Source organism: Rhineura floridana, chromosome 1 (assembly GCF_030035675.1).
Source record: "Rhineura floridana isolate rRhiFlo1 chromosome 1, rRhiFlo1.hap2, whole genome shotgun sequence".
In the NCBI taxonomy this organism is placed as follows: domain Eukaryota; kingdom Metazoa; phylum Chordata; class Lepidosauria; order Squamata; family Rhineuridae; genus Rhineura; species Rhineura floridana.
In genome coordinates this window covers 157,710,274-157,732,754 of record NC_084480.1, presented here as the reverse complement: position 1 = coordinate 157,732,754, position 22,481 = coordinate 157,710,274, and the positions used below count along the sequence as shown (strand labels likewise).

At 43.2% G+C, this 22,481-nt stretch overlaps 1 protein-coding gene across 3 annotated transcripts in view; it reads left to right on the top strand.

Annotated features, from left to right (window-relative positions):
* Positions 1-22,481, top strand: part of TRPC4 (transient receptor potential cation channel subfamily C member 4) — a 270,872-nt gene that overhangs the window by 13,828 nt on the left and 234,563 nt on the right. Inside the window, exon 1 of one of the 3 annotated variants that reach the window (XM_061639284.1) lies at positions 347-397. The exons of the other annotated variants lie outside the window; for them this stretch is intronic. The gene's annotated coding sequence lies outside the window, so the exon portion shown is untranslated. Of the gene's footprint in view, positions 1-346; positions 398-22,481 lie in introns of those variants that run through there. 3 annotated transcript variants of the gene reach the window in all.

The following is a 22,481-nucleotide window of genomic DNA, read 5'->3' as shown; positions in this document are numbered from 1 at the left end:
GATTGCCACAGCCTGGTCTCCAAATCATTTGTCAGTCACAGCTCTGACATTACTTATTGACTAAAAACACAAAGGCGGGAACAGCCAGGCCGGCTCATCTCACAGAAATCGCTTAGAAGGGAATTTGCTTTTTTGAAAGAAAGAAAGAAAGAAAGAAAGAAAATCTGGGGGCCTTTGCGGGCATGGATCCTGATGCAATTGCTGTAATTTTACCTGTATAATCTGACCTTGTTTCTACATTCCTTCTTTCACTGTGAGACCTATCCACTCATTCCATGCCTCTGCTTCCTTTTATTTAGCCAACTACTGATCCATAAGATGGCCTTTCCTCTTACCCTATAACTACTGAGCTTAGGAGTATTTGGTGAGGGACTTCAATCAAACCCTTTTTGAAAGTGTAAGTACAGAATTTGGCCTGGATCACTCCTATACACATGCTTGCTGACACTTCTAAGAACTCTAAAGGTTTGTGAGACAGGAAGCCATCCCTTGCAGAAGCCATCCTGGTTCTGCTTCAGCAAGACTTGTTTTTCAATATACTATACAGCCATGAGAGTGGCTGTATACTATAGCCAGCATGGTTTTTTTGCATTCTGCAATGTTAAATTGACAATACCCCCATGCCATTCTGATGCTTCCCATAAGCTCATTTCAAAACAAAACCTTACAAAACTCATAGTCCTGAACTCAGAAATGCTTGCTTAAGAGCCCTCTAAACTTTCATGGCAATATACAAAACAGTCAGAGAGAATCGAGAGTTCAAAGTGTAAAACAAGAGAGAAACCAGACCCCTGTTAGACTTTTTTCTGTCAGTGTTCTTATAATTTGTTGAAATTAATTAAAAATCACCAATGTACACAGAGTACCTGTAATCCTATTACTGGCCTTGCCCCCTACTCTGACCTTCATCTTCTGCAGTTTAAAAGTTTTAAAAATGCACAGCTGATTTTTAATTAATTTACAAAATTTAGCATTGAAGTAAATGATAAGGCCAGGCATGCTCGGTAAGTGTCAGTGTTCTAAAAGCCAGAGTCACAGCTGCTTGGCTTGCCTAATTGGGCCACATGCCTTTTTAAAAACTGGTGTTCCATTGGCTACTTTCCAGTATTCTAGAGTGGTGGCTGATTTTAGAGGCTAGTTACATATTTTTGTTAGAAGCTAAGCAATTTCACATTTGAGTTCTTTTAAGAAAAAACTCTTGGGTGGATGCCATCATGACTTGGTGATATGTTCATTTTTAGTTTGCCAACACAGTTTAGAATTTTACTTCTTGTCTAAAATCTGGGTGGAGGAACTAGGAAGGGTTAGGAAGTGAGTGAACAGGGAGAACAAACAGGAGTTTGACAAAGGAGCTGTAGTGAGGAAAGGAAAAAGGCCAAGAGGGCTCTGAAGCCATGTGCTCTGAAGGGCTCCATAGCAGCTTGATTGGAAGGGGTGTGGCCTAATAGCTATTGGCTGAAGGGCGTGGCCTGAGAACTGCTGAGGGCAACAAGTAGCAGCTGGGACTCTCATTCTGCTTCCTGACTCCTAACAGAGCACAGCAGACAAGAGGGAGCTGTCTCAGTTGGTCTACATGTGAGGACATATAAGCAAGCCAGCTGTCAGAGAGCGAACAAACAGGGAGAGCAAACAGGGACAGCTAATGGGAGTTTGACAAAGAAGTTCAACAGGGGAGGTTAAGGGGGGGGTTCCTAAAAACAAAACAAAAACAAATTACTAATTCATCTTGTACAGCACACTGCATACCAGTGGGACTCTCAAGTTTACCCTGAAGGTAAACAAAGCACAGGCCACTCCAAAACAAGCAGTCAGAATGAAAGAAAAGGTAGAAGAGAATATGAATGGGAAGGATGCTCCAGTGGTTGTGACCTGCAAGGTGTGTGCCATGTTTATTTTCTTGCCTGAGAACAACATGGCGTACACGTGCAACAAGTGCAAGCTAGTGGCCCTATTGGAAGAAAAAGTGAGAGGCCTGGAACGGTGGGTGGCTACACTGAGGACTATAAGAGAAGATGAAGAGTTCTTAGACAGAATGCTGGAACAACAGCAGCAAAGAGAAACGGAGGTAGAAGAGCATGTGGTAGCAGAAGAGGAGACTGCTTTGGGGAGGAACAAACAAGTGGAGAAAACTCTGTGGGAAAGGGTGACAGGAGCAGAAGAGCTAGAAGACACCCTTCACCAGTGGAGCTATGGAACCGCTTTCAACCACTCGAGGATGAGACTGGAGGACAGCCTGTGGTGGAAGAATTACAGGAGACCCCATGCGACAATGAGCAAGAGGCTGAAGCTCAGTCAAGCAGAGACAATGAAACCACACCCCACAACAAGAAGCAGAGAAGAGTACTAGTAGAGGGAGACTCCCTACTACGTGGGATCAAAACCCAAGTATGCCGAGAAGATCTGTGGACTCGCCAGGGATGCTGTCTATCAGAAGGACGGATTAGAGATGTGACAGAAGGATTGCCATCACTCATCAAGCCCACCGACAGGTATCCTTTTTTCCTCATCCATGTGGGAACAAATGATACTGCCAAACGGAGCTATGAAGAAATCACATCAGACTTTGAAGCTCTGGGAAGGAAACTCAAGGACTTTGGGGCCCAGATAGTTTTTCATCCATCCTTCCAGTACTTAGAAGAGAAGTAGAAAGGGAAAGGGAAATTCATGTGAATGAATGGCTACGAAGGTAGTGCTGAAGTGAAAGATTTGGATTCTGGGACCACGCGCTATGCTTCCTGGAAGATGGACTGCTGGCAAGTGATGGGTTGCATCTCACAAGGACTGGGAAGAATGTGTTTGGCCACAGCATGGAGAAGTTCATCAGGAGGGCTTAAACTGAATCCTAAGGGGGAGGGAAACGTAAACTTGGTGGTAATGATTGATGAAGGCTTGTGAACAGTAATGGAAACAGAGAGATCGGCTCTAATAGGGCCCAGTAACAGTCCTCAGAAAAATGTAGTAAGGAAGCTAAGCCATAAATCACATGGTTTTTGATGTCTGTATACTAATGCACGGAGCATGGGAAACAAGCAGGATGAACTTGAATTCTTAATACAGGAGGGCAATTACAACTTGATAGGTATAAGTGAAACTTGGTGGGATGACTCCCATGACTGGAATACAGCAATTGAAGGATATAGCTTGTTCAAAAAGAACAGAAGGAATAAAAAGGGAGGTGGAGTAGCACTATATGTTAAAAATATATATCCCTGCACAGAAATACAGGAAGATGAGTTTGGTAGCTCCACCGAGAATGTCTGGATTAAAATTAATGGGGCAAGTAATAAAAGGAAAGTGGTGCTTGGAGTCTACTATCGACCACCCAATCAAGGAGAAGAGGAGAATGTAACTTTTGAAAAGCAAATTGCCAATGTTTCAAGGAGGCATGATGTAGTAGTAATGGTGGATTTCAATTATCTCGATATCTGTTGGGAAACAAATTCTGCCAAACACGGCCCCTCCAATAAATTTCTGACTTGTGTTGGAGATAACTTCCTCCTACAGAAAGTGGAGGAAGCAACCAGAGGATCAGCTATCCTGGACTTGATTCTAACCAATAGAGATGATTTGGTGGATGAAGTGGCAGTTATGGGAACTCTGGGGGAAAGTGACCACACCATACTTGAATTCTTGATTTTAACAGAAGCAAAAGCTGAGAGTAGCCATACGCACACTCTGGACTTCAGGAAAGCTGATTTTAATAAACTCAGAACAATTGTAAGTATGGTTCCATGGCAAGCCACCCTAATGAGAAAAGGAGTCCAAGATGGGTGGGAGTTACTAAAAAAGGAAATTCTAAAAGTGCAACGGCAAGCAATTCCCACAAGGAAAAAAGGGGGGAAACAGCAGAAGAAGCCAATGTGGCTTCACAAAAAGCTTAGAGATGACCTGAAAACAAAAAAGGACACATACAGGAAGTGGAAAGAAGGCCAGGCCACAAAGGAAGAGTACAGGCAGGTATCACGGAATTGCCGGGATGGTGTCAGGAAGTCTAAAGCTGAGAATGAGCTGAGGCTAGTGAGGGATGCTAAAAGCAACAGAAAAGCCTTCTTCAGGTATGTCCACAGTAAAAGACTGTTGAGCCTCGGCTCTCCCTGAAGGAGCAGGGAGGGGAGAGGCATGAGTTTCAGGCGCCTCAGCTGCCAGAAGGCACAGAATACCCAGGAGTTGTTGAGTCTGCTCAGGGCCTTGGGAGGAGCAGTGAACTTGAACTCCAGCCAATTCCCACGGGTAGCGCGAGCTCCGTAGAGGAGAGTGCGCCGCCCCCAGTCGTTCCCAAGGGCCTGTCAGGGGACTCCCCAGAGGTTGTACCAACTCCTCCCTTGCCATGCAGCTCCCAGGACTCTTCCAGCGTGACGCCACCTCCTGACCTCGAGCCTGCAGCCCAAGAGCAAGTGTCTTCCGACGAGCCGTTGGAAACATGCCCCCCCTCACCTTGTGCCCGCCGCCGTGAGAAATGGACAGGGCAGAGACAGGACTTACGAAGGAGTCAGAGATTACGATCGAAAATGTTCCCTACATAAGCTGGCCTCTCAAAGAGGGGAGTCGCTGAGTCAACTTCCTTCATGCGTCGCAGAGCATGTCTAGAGTGTAGTTAGGGGTTTCTAGTGAGTAAGGCAGGTTTCTATATGAAGCGCAATGTCCTAGATGTATCCATTACTCTAATAAAGCAAGATTTAATTGCACCCGTGTCTCTGTCTCGTGGTTCCAGCTCTGGACAGGACAAAGATAGAGAAAAGAAATGGTGGCACAGCTACTCAATGAGGATGGCAAAATGATAACAGATGACAAAGAAAAGGCAGAAGTGCTCAATTTCTACTTTGGCTCAGTCTTCTCCCAAAGAAGAGTCTATGACCCTCCCGGGAAGCATGAAGTAGAAGGGGCAGGATTTGAGCTCGAGATTGATAGACAAATGGTCTATACCTAATCACTCTGAATGAGTTCAAATCTCCAGGGCCTGATAAACTGCATCTTAGAGTATTGAAGGAACTGGCTGAAGAACTCTCAGAACCTCTGTCTATTATCTTTGCGAAATCATGGAGGACTAGTGAAGTGCCGGATGACTGGAGGAGAGCTAATGTCGTCCCTATCTTCAAAAAGGGCAAAAAGGAGAAACTGGGGAACTACAGACCAGTCAGCCTAACATCAATCCCTGGAAAAACTTTTGGAACAAAGCAGTCAATCTAAGGACTTTGAAAGAAATGCAGTGATTACTAGGAGCCAACATGGATTTATAAAGATCAAATCCTGCCAAACCAATCTTATCTCATTTTTTGATCGGGTAACCTCCCTTGTAGACTGTGGGAATGCTGTGGATATAATATATCTTGACTTCAGCAAAGCTTTTGACAAAGTACCCCATGATATTCTGATTAGCAGGGTAGCTAAATGTGGGCTGGATAGAACAACTATCGTGTGGATCCACAGTTCGCTCAAGAATCATAGTCAAAGAGTGCTTATCAATGGTTCCTTCTCAAACTGGGCTGAAGTAACGAGTGGGGTACTACAGGGCTCGGTCCTTGATCCAGTGCTCTTCAACATTTTTGTTAACTAATTGGATGAGGAGGTACAGAGCATGCTTATCAAATTTGCAGAGGATACAAAATTGGGGGGGCATAGCTAATACAGTGGAAGACAAACAAAATTCAAAGGGACCTTGATAGGCTGAAGCATTGGGCTTAAAACAACAGAATGAAATTCAACAGGGATAAATGCAAAGTTCTACACTTAGGAAAAAGAAACCAAGTGCACAGTTATAAGATGGGGGTTACTTGGCTCAGCAATACGACATGTGAGAAGGATCTTGGAATTGTCATTGATCACAAGCTGAATATGAGCCAACAGTGTGATATGGCTGCAAAAAAGGCAAATGCTATATTAGGCTGCATTAACAGAGTATAGTTTCCAAATCGTGTGAAGTATTAGTTCCCCTCTATTCAGCACTGGTTAGGCCTCCTCTTGAATATTGCGTCCAGTTCTGGTCTCCACACTTCAAGAAGGATGCAGACAAACTGGAACAGGTTCAAGGGAGAGAAACAAGGATGATCAGGGGACTGGAAACAAAGCCCTATGAGGAGAGACTGAAAGAACTGGGCATGTTTAGCCTTGAGAAGAGAAGACTAAGGGGAGACATGACAGCACTCTTCAAGTACATGAAAGGTTGCCGCACAGAGGAGGGCCGGGATCTCTTCTCGATTGTCCCAGAGTGCAGGACACGGAATAATGGGCTCAAATTGCAGGAAGCCAGATTTTGACTGGACATCAGGAAAAACATCCTAACTGTTAGAGCTGTACGACAATGGAACCAATGATCTAGAGAAGTAGTGGGCCCTCCGACACTAGAGGCATTCAAGAGGCAGCTGGAGACAATCTGTCGGGAATGCTTTGATTTTTATTCCTGCCTTGAGCAGGGGGTTGGACTTGATGGCCTTATTGGCCCCTTCCAACTCTACTATTCTATTTTTCTATGATTCTCCCAGTTTGCGCATCTGCATTTTTGGTGTAACAGCAGAGCAGACCAGAGGGCCACAGAGGGGGAGTTGCTGTAATATATAAAAATTCAATTTTCCTCTCCAGGCTTCCTCTTTGATTGACTGCCAGTTTGGAGTGTTGGTGCCTAGCAGTGGGCAAAAGAGAGAGATTAGCGGATACTGTTGTTGTAGTGCCTACCTTGCTGCCCAAATGTCTCCTTGCCTGAGCTGACCAAGGTGGTCTCTAATGTAGTGGTGGGATTCCCCAGGCTGTTAGTTCTCTAGATAACGTTTGACAGCCAAAACCTATGCACCAGGCAGGTACATCATCATGTGGTCTGCATACATGTCAGAAATTCAGCTGCCCCTTACAACACAATTGCCAACTACCACGAGCTGCCCCTCCACTTCCTGGAGGAGTATCCTCTGTGGCAGAGGATATCTGTCCCACAAGGAATAGGTTCCTTCTATGGCATCATTTCCCTCTTTCTCAGAACTAACCTTCTCCAATACCCTCCTTCTCCATGAAAGTGGAAGAGCTGTCACCTGGGAGTGGGATGCCACTATCCCATCCATGAAGGCCTGCCCACCAACCTCTCTGCCTGTCTCAGCTTCTCTAGGGGAACCACCTCAGCCTCTAGGGAACAAACTTGTTCCCTAAGGGCTAGGAGCTTATTGTACCAAGCACACACCTATAATTTCCATCCAACAGTCACAGTTGTACACGTGGCATTGTGTACCCAATATACAGCTGTCCCTCTTGTGGGCTCTCTATCTGCATACCTGTTGTTTTGTTAATTAATTTTAGAGCTTGGGATGTGTTGGGTCATAAACGGTGGGAGAGTAGTCTGCCTGGCTCCTCACTCTGCTGCTGGATTCACACATCTGTCTGCCTCACATACTATCTTGATGATTTTTCACAGGGCCAGCTCCAAAGGGCGGCCAGCTGGGGCCCTGGCTGAGGGCCCCTCTACTCCCCTTCAGCAATTTGCGGCAGGATTGCTGCTGCGGATTGTCAAGCAGGAGCTTTGGAGCGCCCTCCATTCCCTCATTCAACCTACCTTTCTCAGCTGTGTTTTGCGGCTGCACGTGCAGGGCTGCCTTTAACCAAGATGGTAGCTGAGGATTTCTTAAGGTGCTAAAGCCTCTGCCGCCATCTTGGTTGATGGCACGCATGCGTGTGACATGTGTGCATCCCTGCCATCAGTCAAGATGGTGGCAGAGGCTTCAGCCCCTTAGGGAAACCCCAGCTGCCATCTTGGTTAAGGGCAGCCTTGTGGGCACAGTCACAAAATACAGTCGAGAAAGGTAGGTTGAATGAGGGAATGGCGGGGGCTCCGAAGCTCCTGCCCTGTGATGCGCAGCAGTGATCCTGCTGTGAATTGCGGAAGGGGAGTGCCAGGGCCCGGGGGTGCCCAAGGGCCCTGGCATGCCTCGGGCCAGCCCTGATTTTTCATTGGGGCCAAAATGCCTCATCAGCTGAGGGTCCCCTTTTGCTGGTAAAATGAACTTTCACTAGGTTGCTCTAAATTTATAGTCTTGGTTAACTTCTCTCAGCTCCTACTATAGTCAATTAAATCAGGAAGTCCTTGTTTAAAAAATGCAAAGAGTTGTGGCTTAACTACTGAGCTGCAGCAAAGTCCAGTTAACAAAAATTTGAAACTGGGATTTAGTTCAGTTTAGTCCCCCTGGGAATGAGGATTTTTGTCAGCAGAGTGGGCAGTGGCTGATGATTTATTGGGGATTAAGGGGAGGGTGTGGGCAATTGAAACCCCATTAGGCATGCAAGGGTCTGATACCTTAGGGAAATTTTCAAAATGAGCTAGATTTTTACTGATTTTGAAACTGAAGTAGAGGTTTTGTTTGCAGCCCAATGGAATTGTTGCTGCTAAGTAACAGCTAAGCTACAGCAGAGGGAGCAAACTTTCACATGTTTGCCCTTGCTGTTGAAACCCACTTGCAGAATGAAAGCCTCATCTGAAAAAGGTTGAATGGAAGAGATCCCCTAATTTGGGGATAGGGAACCTTTTTGGCCTGGTGAGCCAGATTGCTGTCTGTCCCACTTGCTGTTTGTCAGGCACTTGGGAACTGCAGTGGAAGGGGCTTTGCCAGCTGTATGCCAGCTTCTTCATCTGCATTGTTATATACATCTGTATATACACATATGTGCAATAAAAAAGCAAAGAACAGTGACATCAAGCTCATCAAGTTACATAGCAAAATAACCGCTATGTTTATGTACCTTATTAACTCCAGTGGAGGCCTCTCCAGTGAGGCACTGCCCACCCTAAACCCTCAATCCCCCCAAAGCTATAACCCAGTCCCTTCTTGGTTCCTTACATTCATATTCGATACATTACTTAACATTTAGAGATACTCTGGACTTGTTTCTGTCCATCTCCTGTGCTGGGCTGGCCAGTCATCTTTGGACAGCACTGCCAATCACAATATTCCCTATGGTCCTACACTTATATCCAGGAGTAATTAAAACAAATTCTAGTAGGAGTAGCTTAGGGAGGGCAGGGGATCCCTCTGAACCTCCATTTTGATTTTATTTCCCTTGAAATAAACTCTAGCCAATCAGGAGTCCCTCAGAAATGCAATGAAAATTCCATGGCATTAGGGCAGGACTATGAAGAGCCTCCCCAACTACTCAGTGGCATGAATTTCAGTCTGAGGCAATAAAATGCATGCATTTGCAAGCTGCTCTTCTCTGAGCCAGTGTGCTGTAGTGGTTAAGGTGTTGGACTACGACTTGGGAGACCAGGGTTTGAATCCCCACATAGCCATGAAGCTCACTGGGTGACCTTGGGCCAGTCACTGCCTCTCAGCCTCATGAAAACCCTATCCATAGGGTCACCATAAGTCGGAATTGACTTGAAGGCAGTACATTCATTCACATTCTTCTCTGAAACTCAGTTACTTTTCACTCCTTTTGCAAGCACCAGGTTAAAGCAGGTTCTTAAAACTGATGACAAACACAGCTCATGCATGAGAAGCAAAAGCAATAATTTCCTGAAGGAAGGAAGTAGATACTGTATAAAAAACAACTCTGCCTTGCCTAGCCTGGCTGGCGTTTATGTTGCTGGTCTTTCATTACCCCCTTTTTCTGTTGGGGGGTACATTGGCAAGTATGTCAGGTCACAGCACACTATATCCACTGTTGTTGTTGTTGTTATATCCAAAAGGTGGCACTGAATATACATCCCATGAATAATCTAAATTTTGTTTCTTCTGAAACATTCTTCAGGCAAAGGGACAAAATGCAGACAGAGCAATTCTTTTTTAAAAAACACCTAAATCTTGCAATATGCTATCACATTTGACAGTGTCTTATCCCCTGCTTTCCCCCCCAAGCTATTTCTCAAAATTGTTTTCTGAAACGAAAACGCTCTGAAGTCCTAAATGATGTAAAATAAGTGCAGTTCTTTGTCTGACTTTTATGATGATGTGTCAGATCTTTGAATTCACAAATTGTTCTCATTGAAATCTACAGGTTCCGGTCTAATACAGCTTGTTCCAGCTGATGTGCTCTTCCAGTTACAAAAATACCTCTGTTCCCCATAGAGTACATACTTATGGTACTTGGACTGAAATACAGTGTTTATGCTACAACTTTGCCATTTTAGCCCAGAATTCTTCACCGGACACTGTTGCTAGGAAGCAGAACCAATTTCTTTAGTCCAGTTTTCTTTTATCATCCACCAAACAATTTTGAAAAAGCCCATGAGCTTGAAAACACCAAGATAAATGATCAGTTTTTTTACATAAGCCTAACATTAACATTGTAAAGTGTTTGTTTCATAGATAGATTGTCTGTGGCATCTTTGGCCTGGGTTCCATGCTCAGGGAGCATTTTTGGCAGGCCTTTTTTGTGTGTGTAAACCAAAAAGGACCTGATCCACAAAGAAAAGCAAAATTACTGCTTATTGATTGTTTCAGGACTAGCAGAATATTATTTTTAATATTAAATTAATCCATTTTAGGGAAGACCACCCCTTGGGTCAGTTCAGACCCCTGGCCAGCTGATCTTTTTGCATGGTGGAAGAGTTGTTACATGCCTGTCCCGTCCACTATACACTTGAAATAATGTGTGACCTGAGGCTTCCTCCTGGAAAACCTATACAATTGATCCCCACTTTTTTTTTAGGGTGTGTGAGAGGAAGTTTGTGTTAACTGGATGTCCTGCATTCTGTATAAACCTCATTGTAAAAGTGTTAGCAGGCTGGCTGTGTGTCTAAACCTTGGCTAGGAATACCACTCAAATCCTTGTAAAGAAAGCAGAGCTAGGTAGACTGGTTGAACCCTAATTATTAAAGTTTGTTATGTGCAGTAATGGAAATATACAGTGTAATCTTATACATGTATATCAAGTATTACTTGGATCCGTTGCATTCTGGCTTCAGGCCTGGCCATGGCACTGAAATTGCCTTGGTTGCCCTGGTTTGAGGATATCTGTTGGGAGAGAGGCAGGAGGAGTGTGGCCATGCTATTGATACTATTGAACAGTGGAACACTATGCTTCAGTGGTTCTGCTCATACCTCTGGGGCCACTTTCAAAAAGTAATTATGGAAGGCTAGTGTTTGGCATTATGGGAGCTGTTCTGTTCCATAGGGTTCCATCTTGTCCCAATGCTGTCATTAGGAGATTTGGAGTGAGGTGTCATCAATATATGCAGATGACACCAAACTTTATCTCTCCATTCCATCCGAATCAGGAGAGGAAGTTGAGGTGCTCTACCTGTGCTTGGAGATGGTGATGGGTTGGATGTGGACCAATAAATTAAGGCTGAATCCTGGAAAAAATGGAGGTGTTATGTGTCCAGAGTTCTCATGTCCGGGTGGTGGAGATGACCTGTTCTGGATAGGACTTAATTCCCCTGGAAGGAGCAGGTCTGCACCTTGGGAATACTCCTGGATCCAAAATTGTCACTGGAGGCTCAGGTGGCCTCAGTGGCTTGTTGTTGTTATGTGCCTTCAAGTTGATTACAACTTACGGTGACCCTATGAATCAGTGACCTCCAATAGCATCTATCGTGAACCACCCTGTTCAGATCTTGTAAGTTCAGGTCTGTGGCTTCCTTTATGGAATCAATCCATCTCTTGCTTGGTCTTCTTCTTTTTCTACTCCCTTCAGTTTTTCCCAGCATTACAGTCTTTTCTAGTGAATCATGTCTTCCCATTATGTGTCCAAAGGACGATAACCTCAGTTTCATCATTTTAGCTTCTAGTGATAGTTCTGGTTTAATTTGTTCTAACACCCAATTATTTGTCTTTTTCATGGTCCATGGTATCTGCAAAGCTCTCCTCCAACACCACATTTCAAATGAGTGGATTTTTTCACTGTCCCAACTTTCACATCCATACATAGAGATAGGGAATAAAATGGTCTGAATGATCTTGACTTTAGTGTTCAGTGATAAATCTTTGCATTTGAGGAACTTTTCTAGTTCTCTCATAGCGGCCCTCCCCAGTCCTAGCCTTCTTCTAATTTCTTGACAATTGTCTCCATTTTAGTTAATGACTGCGCCAAGGTATTGATAATCCATGACAAGTTCAATGTCCTCATTGTCAACTTTAAAGTTACATAAATCTTCTGTTGTCATTACTTTAGTCTTCTTGACGTTTACTTATAGTCCTGCTTTTGTGCTTTCCTCTTTAACTTTCATCAGCATTCGTTTCAAATGGTTCGTGGTTTAAATTTTCCTTTCATTTCTCTAATCTTTTGGAATAGGGCTCTTGTTCTACCTTTTTTGTTGTCCTCTTCTATTTCTATACAATAAAATAACGTATTGTAATAGTTCTCTTTGTTCCTACGTTCTAGTCACGGTGTTATTGCATTTCTAATCATGTTTCTGTCTCCTTTTGCTTTTGCTTTCCTTCTCTCTTTAACCATTTTAAGAGTTTTGTCAGTTATCCATTGAGGTCTTTCTTTTTAACTAGAGGTACCATCTTTTTGCATTCTTCCCTGATAATGTCTCTGACTTAAATCCATAGTTCTTCTGGTTCTCTATCAACTACATTGAAAACTTCAAATCTGTTTCTTATTTGATCTTTATATTCTTCTGGGATGTTATTTAAGTTGTATTTTGGCATTATGATTGCTCTGTTGTTCTTTAGCTTTACTCTGATTTTTGATATTACCAGTTCATGATCTGTACCACAGTCTGCTCCAGGTCTTGTTTTCGCAGAAATCATAGAACTTCTCCATCTTCTGCTACCAATTAAATAATCAATTTGATTCCTGTATTGCCCATTTGGTGATGTCTACGTGTACAGTCATCTTTTCGTTTGCTTAAAAAATGCGTTTGCAAGAAACAAATTATTGGCTTCACAGAATTCAACAAGTCCTGCTTCATTTCTGTCTCATAAGCCCCATTTCTGCACAATTTCTAGTTCTTCTCTGTCCCCTACTTTTGCATTCCAGTCCCCCATGATTATCAGAACATCTTGTTTGGGTGTGTGATCAATTTCTTCCTGTACTTTGCACAGAATCTCTCCAGTTCCTTCTCTTCTGTGTTTGCCAATGGAGCATAGACTTGGATGATGTTTATGTTAATAGGTTTCCCATTAAATCTCATTGATATCACTCACTTAGACCTTGTGTTATAGCTCGTAATTGCTTTTGCTATATCACTTCTCACTATTAAAGCAACCCTGCTTCTTCTTAATTTCTCATTTCCTGCATAAAATATTTTGTAGTTGCCTGATTGAAAATGTCCCATTCCTGTCCATTTTAATTCACTCGCACCAAGTATTGTAATGTTGATATGTTTCATTTCTTGCTTGACCATTTCTAACTTTCCCTGGTTCATGCTTCTCACATTCCATGTTACTATTGTGTGTGTCGTACAACTCCGACTCTCCTTTTGCATCTGTGTGCATCAGCCTCTGGGCTTCCTTTCAGTTTTGACCAAGTGGCGTCATCAGTCACAGTGCTGCTCATACTTGTCCGTTGTTCTTCCCCAATAGCTCGGTGAGTGCCATCTGATCTGGATGTCTCAACTTCCAGCACTATCTCATGTTGTATTTTGGATACTCTGTTCATAGGGTTTGGGGTAAGGGGTATTCAGAGGTGGTTTACCATTGCCTTCCTCTTAGTGTGGATGCCTCAGTGGCTAAGAGTGCCTTTTTGCAGTTCTGGCCCCTTTGGACAGAGATTACTTGGCTACAATACTCTATCCTCTGGTAACTTCCAGACTGAATTATTCAATGTGGTCTATGTGGGCCTGCCCTTGACGATGACTCAGAAACTTCAGCTGGTCTAAAATGCAGCCACCAGATTACTGGCTGGAGTCGCTTTTAGATCTCATGTAACTTCTGTTCTAAAACAACTGCATTGGTTGCCAATTCATTTCTGGGTCCAATTCAAGGTGCACATTTAAACATTTAGTGTTTAAAGCCCTAAATGATTTAGGCCCAAAATATCTGCAACAGGGGGCATACCAGCAGGCAGACAGGTGGTCCTTGCTGGGGGTCCCTCCTTAGGTGGGATGGTGAAGCTCTTGCCTCAGCGACCAGACATTGCAGTGGATCACAAAGCGGGAGCTACCATGGATCCTCACCAGTGGTGTGCTGTAGCCAGCTCGTACCGGCTCGCGAGAGCCGATTGTTAAAGTTTTGAGAATGTTGCGAGCCGTTTGTTAACAGAGGGAGCAGGGGAAGTCTTCTGCTCCTCTGATTGGTGGACGAAAGACATGTGCCAGAAGCATGGGCTTCTGGGCAGGGCTTAGAAAAGTTACTTGTTTGAACTGCAACTCCCATCAGCCCAATCCAGTGGCCATGCTGGCTGGGTCTGATGGGAGTTGTAGTTAGGGTTGCCATATTGCCCGGTTAGCTGGGTTTTACCTGGATTCTTTGCATGCCACCTGGTGCCCATTTAGCCCCTTAGGTGGCCTGGATTCTTAGCTTTAATTTAAAAAAAAAAGTTTCTAGGAGGTCCGGTTCTCAAGATATACATAAAAACGTCAGCCACCCCCCCCACTGTTAAATCTTTTTTTAAAACAGATCTGTACTTTATAGCACTTCGTAGCTCAGTGTAACCCTGCCTGTTCAGGATTGCAGCTGTCTTAGGACATTTTTAGGTCCTAGTGCAGCCATGTGGTAAAGTTCTCATGGTGGCCAATGCAGGTTTGACAACCACAATTTTTTCTTGGGCTGCATTCAAAACCTCAAACAATATATATACCACAGGTGTGGGGAGACTTTGGCCCTCCAGATGCTGCTGAACTACAACTCCCATCATCCCTGCTTGCTGGGGCTGATTGGAACTGTAGTTCAGCAACATTTAGGGGAGGCTAAAGATTTTCCCTATAACTGATATAGCTACATGTACTGCTTGATTATATCCAGTTCAAGAAAAACAAATTTCATCCCCAAAACACACAGCAGGCCCATATGATTCAACATGAAACACAGACAGTTCCAGCTAAATCTCCATATTTCTGGTGGATAGGCCACTGAAGTCAGTGCAGCCATCAATCAGTACAAAATTTGCAGAACAAAAGTCTGTGTTGAAAACCATATTTACTGCATGCTGAAGAACACCTCATAGAGAACAATCCTTGTAACTGAATCCAAGGAGCAAAGGTTTGGCACAGTTAAATATTTAAAACAGATGAAAGTCTGTTGAGGTTTTCAGGCATAATTTAACAGTTTGTTCTCTTAATAGGCACCAGCCTTTAATTAGCCAATTTCAATTCAAAATTTAGTAATAGCTTTGTTTGCCCTGTGATTATTCAAACACACCAAACTCCAGGTGTTCTCGGACTTTGTAGAACCTCTCAGTGTTTGCAAGTAAGCATCCCTTACATGAAAAAAGATGTCACCCATGCAAAAACATTGAGGGGAAGTTTGATTATAAAATATTGACAGCAAAAAAGACAGAGGTATTTGAAAAATTAACACTTAAGAGTGTTAAGAACACAAGGTTCTGCTGGATCAGTCTAAAGGGCCATCGAGCCCAGCATCCTGTTCTTGTAGTGACCAACCAAATACCCCAGTGGGAAGCCCACAAGCAGAACCTGACTGCAACAGCACTGTCTCCACCTGTAATTCCCAGTAATTGGTATTCAAAGGCATACTGCCTTCAACAGTGGAGATAGACAAATTCATGGAGGATAAGGCTATTGATGGCTGGTTATTTTTTTTTAAGTGACCCAGGTTGGTGGTCATTTGCTCTTGTGGGAACAAATTCATAGTTTAACTTTGCAGAAATACTTCCTTTTTCTGTCCTGTATCTTCCAACATCCAGCTTCATTGGATGTCCCCGAGTTCTACTGTTACGAAAGAGGAAGAAAAATGTTTCTCTATTCCCTTTCTCAGAGCTTGGAAGTAACTCGTTAGAAATAACGAGTTATTTGTAATTTATTACTTTTTTGAGTAACGAGTGGGTAACTCCGTTACATTTGCTTGTAACAGAATGAGTGGCAATTTCATTACTTTTCAGCCGCAACTGTAAAGTTTTCTGCTTTACTTTTGGATGTTACTTGAGGGGGGGAAGCAGGGGCATCTTCTGCTGTTGTGATTGGTGGATGAAAGACATGCCTCATACTGGGCTTCTGCGCAGCTTCACTCTTCCCTTGTGCTCTGTATCAGGAGGCCACGAGGGAGGAGGTGGAGAGCTGGATGGTGTGGAGTGGAGAGAGAGAAAAAAATTGTGGACGGTAGTGAAGAAAGAGTGGAGGGAGAAAGCTTGAGGGCAAGCATGAAGGAGGAGGAGGCAGCAGCAGAATGGAGGTGAGGAGCTGTGTGTGTGTGGGGGGGGTTACCAGACCTTTCTGGCTTTCAGGGGTGATCTCCGGACTCACTCCGGATCACTTGCCCTCCCCACCACCACCTGCCTGCTACCACACCAGCCCTCCCACTCCCCTGCTCGCTCACTCCCTCACTTGTCCTACCGCCCCCACCCCTGCTCTCTTGCCCCCACTTGCTTGGCCACCCCTATGCAACTGAAACCTTAAGCGAGAGTATTCAGTCATGACATGCCAAACTAAGTTCACCATGCGGTCTGAACTGTCAAATACTTCCCTGAAAAACTTCTTTGCTCATTCAGTAATTGTTCCTGGACAGAGATAGCCTGACCACAGTCATCCATGTTTTGGTAACCCCCAGGTTAGATGACTGTAGTACACTCTAGATGGGGCTGCCCTTGGAGATAGTTCACAGGCCTCCATTGAAACAAAATGCAGTAGCCAAAAACAAGCAATTCTAACACAGACGCAGACTGGGATAAGTCTCAACTGAAAAGTCTTGTTGAAAGAGGAAAGTCTTCAAAAGGCGCCGAAAAGATAGCAGAGATGGTGCCTGCCAAATACTCAAGGGGAGGGAAATTGGTGTTACATTGGCCATTTTCCAGTCCTCTGGTATGGAGGCTGATCAAGAACAAGTTACATTTTCATAGAACCTGTCAGTCTTTGCTGACTGCACAGTGCTGATTGAGGGTGCCGTAAAACAGTTAGCCAGCAGCTGGCCAGGCTGGGTTGTAAATTGTCCATGGCTTGGAGACAATGACGAAAAGAGAGGGAGGATCTGGGGTTTTGTTCCGAGCACCAAATCCCAGTTGTGTTTCAGCAAGCAAGGTCTGGTAGGCAGTCCAAGGTTCAAATGTTGTTGTTGTTATGTGCCTTCAAATCGATTACGACTTATGGCACCCCTATGAATCAGCGACCTCCAGTAGCATCTGTCATGAACCACCCTGTTCAGATCTTGTAAGTCCAAGTCTGTAGCTTCCTTTATGGAATCAATCCATCTCTTGTTTGATCTTCCTCTTTTTCTACTCCTTTCTGCTTTTCCCAGCAGTATTGTCTTTTCTAGTAAATCATGTCTTCTCATTGTGTGTCCAAAGTATGATAACCTCAGTTTCATCATTTTAGCTTCTAGTGATAGTTCTGGTTTAATTTGTTCTGACACCCAATAATTTGTCTTTTTTGCAGTCCATGGTATCTGCAAAGCTCTCCTCCAGCACCACATTTCAAATGAGTTTATTTTTCTCTTACCCACTTTTTTCACTGTCCAACTTTCACATCCATGCATAGAGATTGGGAATACCATGGTCTAAATGATCCTGACTTCGTGTTCAGTCACACATCTTTGCATTTGAGGACCTTTTCTAGTGCTCTCACAGCTGCCCTCCCCAGTCCTAGCCTTCTTCTGATTTCTTGACTATTGTCTCCATTTTGGTTAATGACTGTGCTGAGGTATTGATAATCCTTGACAAGTTCAATGTCCTCGTTGACAACTTTAAAGTTACATAAATCTTCTGTTGTCATTACTTTAGTCTTTTTGATGTTCAGCTGGAGTCCTGCTTTTGTGCTTTCCTCTTTAACTTTCATCAGCATTTGTTTCAAAATATTACTGGTTTCTGCTAGTAGTATGGTATCGTCTGCATATCTTACATTATTGATATTTCTCTCTCCAATTTTCACATCTCCTTCATCTTGGTCCAATCCTGCTTTCCATATGATATGTTCTGTGTATAGATGAAAAAATAATGTGATAAAATACAACCCTGTCTCACACACTTTCCGATGGGGAACTAGTTGGTTTCTCCATATTCTGTCTTTACAGTAGCCTCTTGTCCAGAGTATACGTTGCGCATCAGGACAGTCAAATGCTGTGACACCCCCATTTCTTTTAAAGCATTCCATAGGTTTTCATGATCTACACAGTCAAAGGCTTTGCTGTAATCTATAAAGCACAGGGTGATTTCCTTCTGAAATTCCTTGGTCTGTTCCATTATCCAACGTAGGTTTGTGATATGTTCTCTGATGCCTCTTCCCTTTCTAAATCCAGCTTGGACATCTGGCATTTCTCGCTCCTTATATGGTAAGAGCCTTTGTTGTAGAATCTTGAGCATTACTTTACTTGCATGGGATATTAAGGCAATAGTTCAATAATTACTGCATTCCCTGGGATCCCTTTTCTTTGGAATTGGGATGTATATTGAATGTTTCCAGTCTGTGGGCCATTGTTTAGTTTTCCATATTTCTTGACAAATTTTAGTCAAAATTTGGACAGATTCAGTCTCAGTAGCTTGTAGCAACTCTATTGGTATGCCATCTGTTCCTGGTGATTTGTTTCTTCCAAGTATTTTAAGAGCAGCTTTTACCTCACATTCTAAAATTTCTGGTTCTTCATCATACTGTTCCTCCATGAATTAGTTCTGTCATCCATGCATCTCTTTTATAGAGTTCTTCAGTGTATTGCTTCCATCTTCCTTTTATTTCATCTCGGTCAGTCAGTGTGTTCCCCTGTTGATTATTCAACATCCCTACTCTTGGTTTAAATTTCCCTTTCATTTCTCTAATCTTTTGGAATAGGGCTCTTGTTCTTCCCTTTTTGTTGTCCTTTTCTATTTCTATACAGTAGCTATTGTAACAGTTCTCTTTGTCCCTACGTACTAGTCGCTGTATTGTTGCATTTAGGGTTCTGACCATGTTTCTATCTCCTTTTGCTTTTGCTTTCCTTCTCTCTTTAACCATTTTAAGACTTTCTTCAGCCATCCGTTGAGGTCTTTCTCTCTTTTTAACTAGAGGTATTGTCTTTTTGCATTCTTCTCTGATAATGTCTCTGACTTCACTCCATAGTTCTGGTTCTCTGTCAACTGAGTTTAAAGCCACAAACCTGTTCCTTATTTGATCTTTATATTCTTCTGGGATGTTATTTAAATTGTATTTTGGTATTATGATTGTTTTGTTTTTCTTCTTTAGCTTTACTCTGATTTTCGATCCGACCAGTTCATGATCTGTACCGCAGTCCCCCATGATTATCAGCACATCTTGCTTTGGTGTGTGATCAATTTCTTCCTGTACTTCTGCATAAAATCTCTCCAATTCCTCTTCTTCTGTGTTTGCCATTGGAGCATAGGTTTCCCGTTTAATTTCATTGATATCACTTGTTCAGACCTTGCGTTGTAGCTCCTAATTGCTTTTGCTACATCACCTTTCGCTATTAAAGCAACCCCATTTCTTCTTAATTTCTCATTTGCTGCATACAATATTTTGTAGTTGCCTGATTGAAAATGTCCCATTCCTGTCCATTTTAATTCAGTCACGCCAAGTATTGTAATGTTGATATGTTCCATTTTTTGCTTGACAATCTCTTAACTTTCCCTGGTTCATGCTTCTCACGTTCCATGTTCCTATTGTGTGCGTCATACAACTCTGGACTCTCCTTTTGCATCTGTGCACATCAGCCTGTGGGCTTCCTGTCGGCTTTGACCCAGCTGCGTCATTAGTCACAGTGCTACTCGTACTTGTCCTTAACGTGGTGAGTTTGAGAGTGTTGAAGAAGCTGAGAGCAATGCCATCAGGAGTCTAGACCAAGCGCCTAGGATCCTAGCAGGGGCACCCAATGCGAAATGGTCAAAGCTGAGACACCAGAGTAAGATGCATCCAAACTCAGAGGAAAGCAATGGTAAACTTCCTCTGAATACCTCTTACCACGCAAACGCTATGAACAGAGTATCCAAAATGCAATACGAGATAGTGCTGGAAGATGAGACCTCCAGGTCAGAAGGCACTTAATGAGCTACTGGGGAAGAACAAAGGTTCAAATAATCCAGCAATTTAATCCAGGATTCAAAAGACTCAAAAAGATCCAGATCACAGGCATGGTTGGCAAAGGTCCAATACTGGTGTCTGATGTTGCTTCCAGCAGAGGACAAAATGCCTCTCACTGCATTTTAAACTCCATTCCTTGGTTCACGTGATTGCAATCAGCGCTCTAGCTCCCAGGAGCTTGCAACCTTAAATGGTCAGAATACTGGCATTGCTCTATTATTTACTGGTGTCTTCACTTTGTAAGGATCCAGAATTGGCCTCCACAGACCTTATCTTGGAAGACAATCTTACTCGGCTATGAGTGATCGCCAATAATTAATGATAAGGCCATCGTGTCCAACTCCCTGCTCAATGCAGGAATCCAACTTAAAGCATACCTGACAGGTGGCTGTCCAGCTGCCTCTTGAAGGCCTTCAGTTCTGGAACACCCCCCCACCTCCCTAGGTAATTGGTTCCATTTTTGTACTGCACTAACAGTTAAGATGTTTTTTCTAATGAAATTTGGCTTCCTGTAACTTGATCCCATTATTCCATGTCTTGCACTCAGAAGAGATCTTAGTCCTCCTCTGTGTGACAACCTTTCAAGTACTTGCAGAGTATTTTTGTTAGAAGATCAGCAATTTCACATTTGACTTTTTTGAGAACACTTGGATGGATGCCATCCAGACCCTGTGGGCCATATTCAACTAAATTGTTGTGCTAGCAGAAGCCAGCACAAGGATTCCTGCTGGCATAACTAGACATTCCCTGGTGCCCCCATCTGTTCTGGAGAATTGGGAGAATTCTCAGAACAGTGTGCGGCGGGGAGAGGGAAAAAGTTCAAAGAAAGAATCCTTGTTGGTACTGGGCAGAGCCAGTTACAAAATGGTGGCAGATGGAGAAAATATTTAGTATAATCACCTGGCAATTACTGACGTAACTTTCTACTGATATCTAATCTGTCTTTGGAAATAAGTAAATTTTTTACCACAGCGTTTTCCTTATGTCAATGAGTTCTATGGCTCAGTTTTTCTCAAGCTAAGTACAGACATTTGCACTGGAGGTATTGTGACTCAGCCTCCCCATTTGAGGCAGAACTTGCTGATCCAGAGGCACGTAAGCAGAGAAAGATTTTTCTTTTATATTTGCCTCTTCCCACTCCCACATGCCTCTCAATGTATTTTTACCCATCTCCTATAATTTAATTTTCCATTCTCCTCTCATACTTCACCTGTAATTTACCCCCACCCTACCCTCAACTGCCAGTGTCCTTCATTTCCCGTCTCTGGTCCTTTTACATTAACCTTTCTCCTACAACAGCTTTCTTCTCTTATCCTCTTTGTTTCTATTTCAAATTTATTATTACTAATATTGTTATTAATAATATTAACTTTTTGTCTGACTTTCTAATTTCCTTAAACACCTTTTCCCCTCATTGGATACCTTCATTTTCTCCTCTTGTTTTCTTCTAAACTTTTCTGTTTTCCTGGCCATCTCTACTTACCATGCAAGGAGTTGCTAGCATTGGTCCAACCAAAAGGTTATGGCATGGCTAGAGGGTGGGGGCAGGCAAAGTGGCCCAATGCCCATTATTTGAGAAACACTGTTTTACAGTTCATTTAAAATAAAGCAAAGTATAAAATAACAAAAATAAAATCCACAAGTCTGAAGGACCTACAAAATTGAATAAAAGGCAGCATCGCTACTCCTTGAAGACTTCCTCAATAGAGTGTTTTTTATATTGCCAAGAACAACCAACGGTTGATGCATGCTATATGTTGGAAGAGAATGTGTTCCATAAAGTGAGTGTCATCACACTAAATTCCCTTTTTCAAGTATTTGTCAAACAAACTTTGTGGGCGTGTGGCACCACCAAGAGGGCCTCTTCCAATGACCTCAGTTATCAAATAGAGCAATATGAAAGAAGGCAGTTTCTCAAATAACCATGTCCTAAGTTGTTAATGGCTTTATGTACTAACAGTAACACCTTGAATTGGCCTGGTAGCAAATTGGCACCGTTGCAGATCCTTCAACAGGAGCGTTACATAGTGACGTTACATAGTGACTTGGCTGCAGTGCAGTTGCAGGTTCTGGACCAATCTCAAAGGCGGTTCTGTATAGATTGCGTTGCAGTAATTCAGTTTTGAGGTTATCGGTGCATGAACCACTGTGGCTAAGTTATCCCTATCCAAAAATGGTAGTAGCTGGGAATACCAGCCATGATTGATAAAAGGCACTCTGAACCATTGAGGGCACCTGGACTTCAAGCAGCAAATATGGAACCAGGAGCACACCTAAGCTACATGCTTGGTCCTTCAGGGAGAGTGCAACCCCACCTAGAACAGGTAACTGGGAACCACTTATCCACAAGATAAGTCTTGCTTCAGTTTTTTAGCCCTCAATATCAAGATCCTTAGACATCTGGGATTCTAAAAATATAAGAGTTAGGAATATGCTAGAATTCCACCCA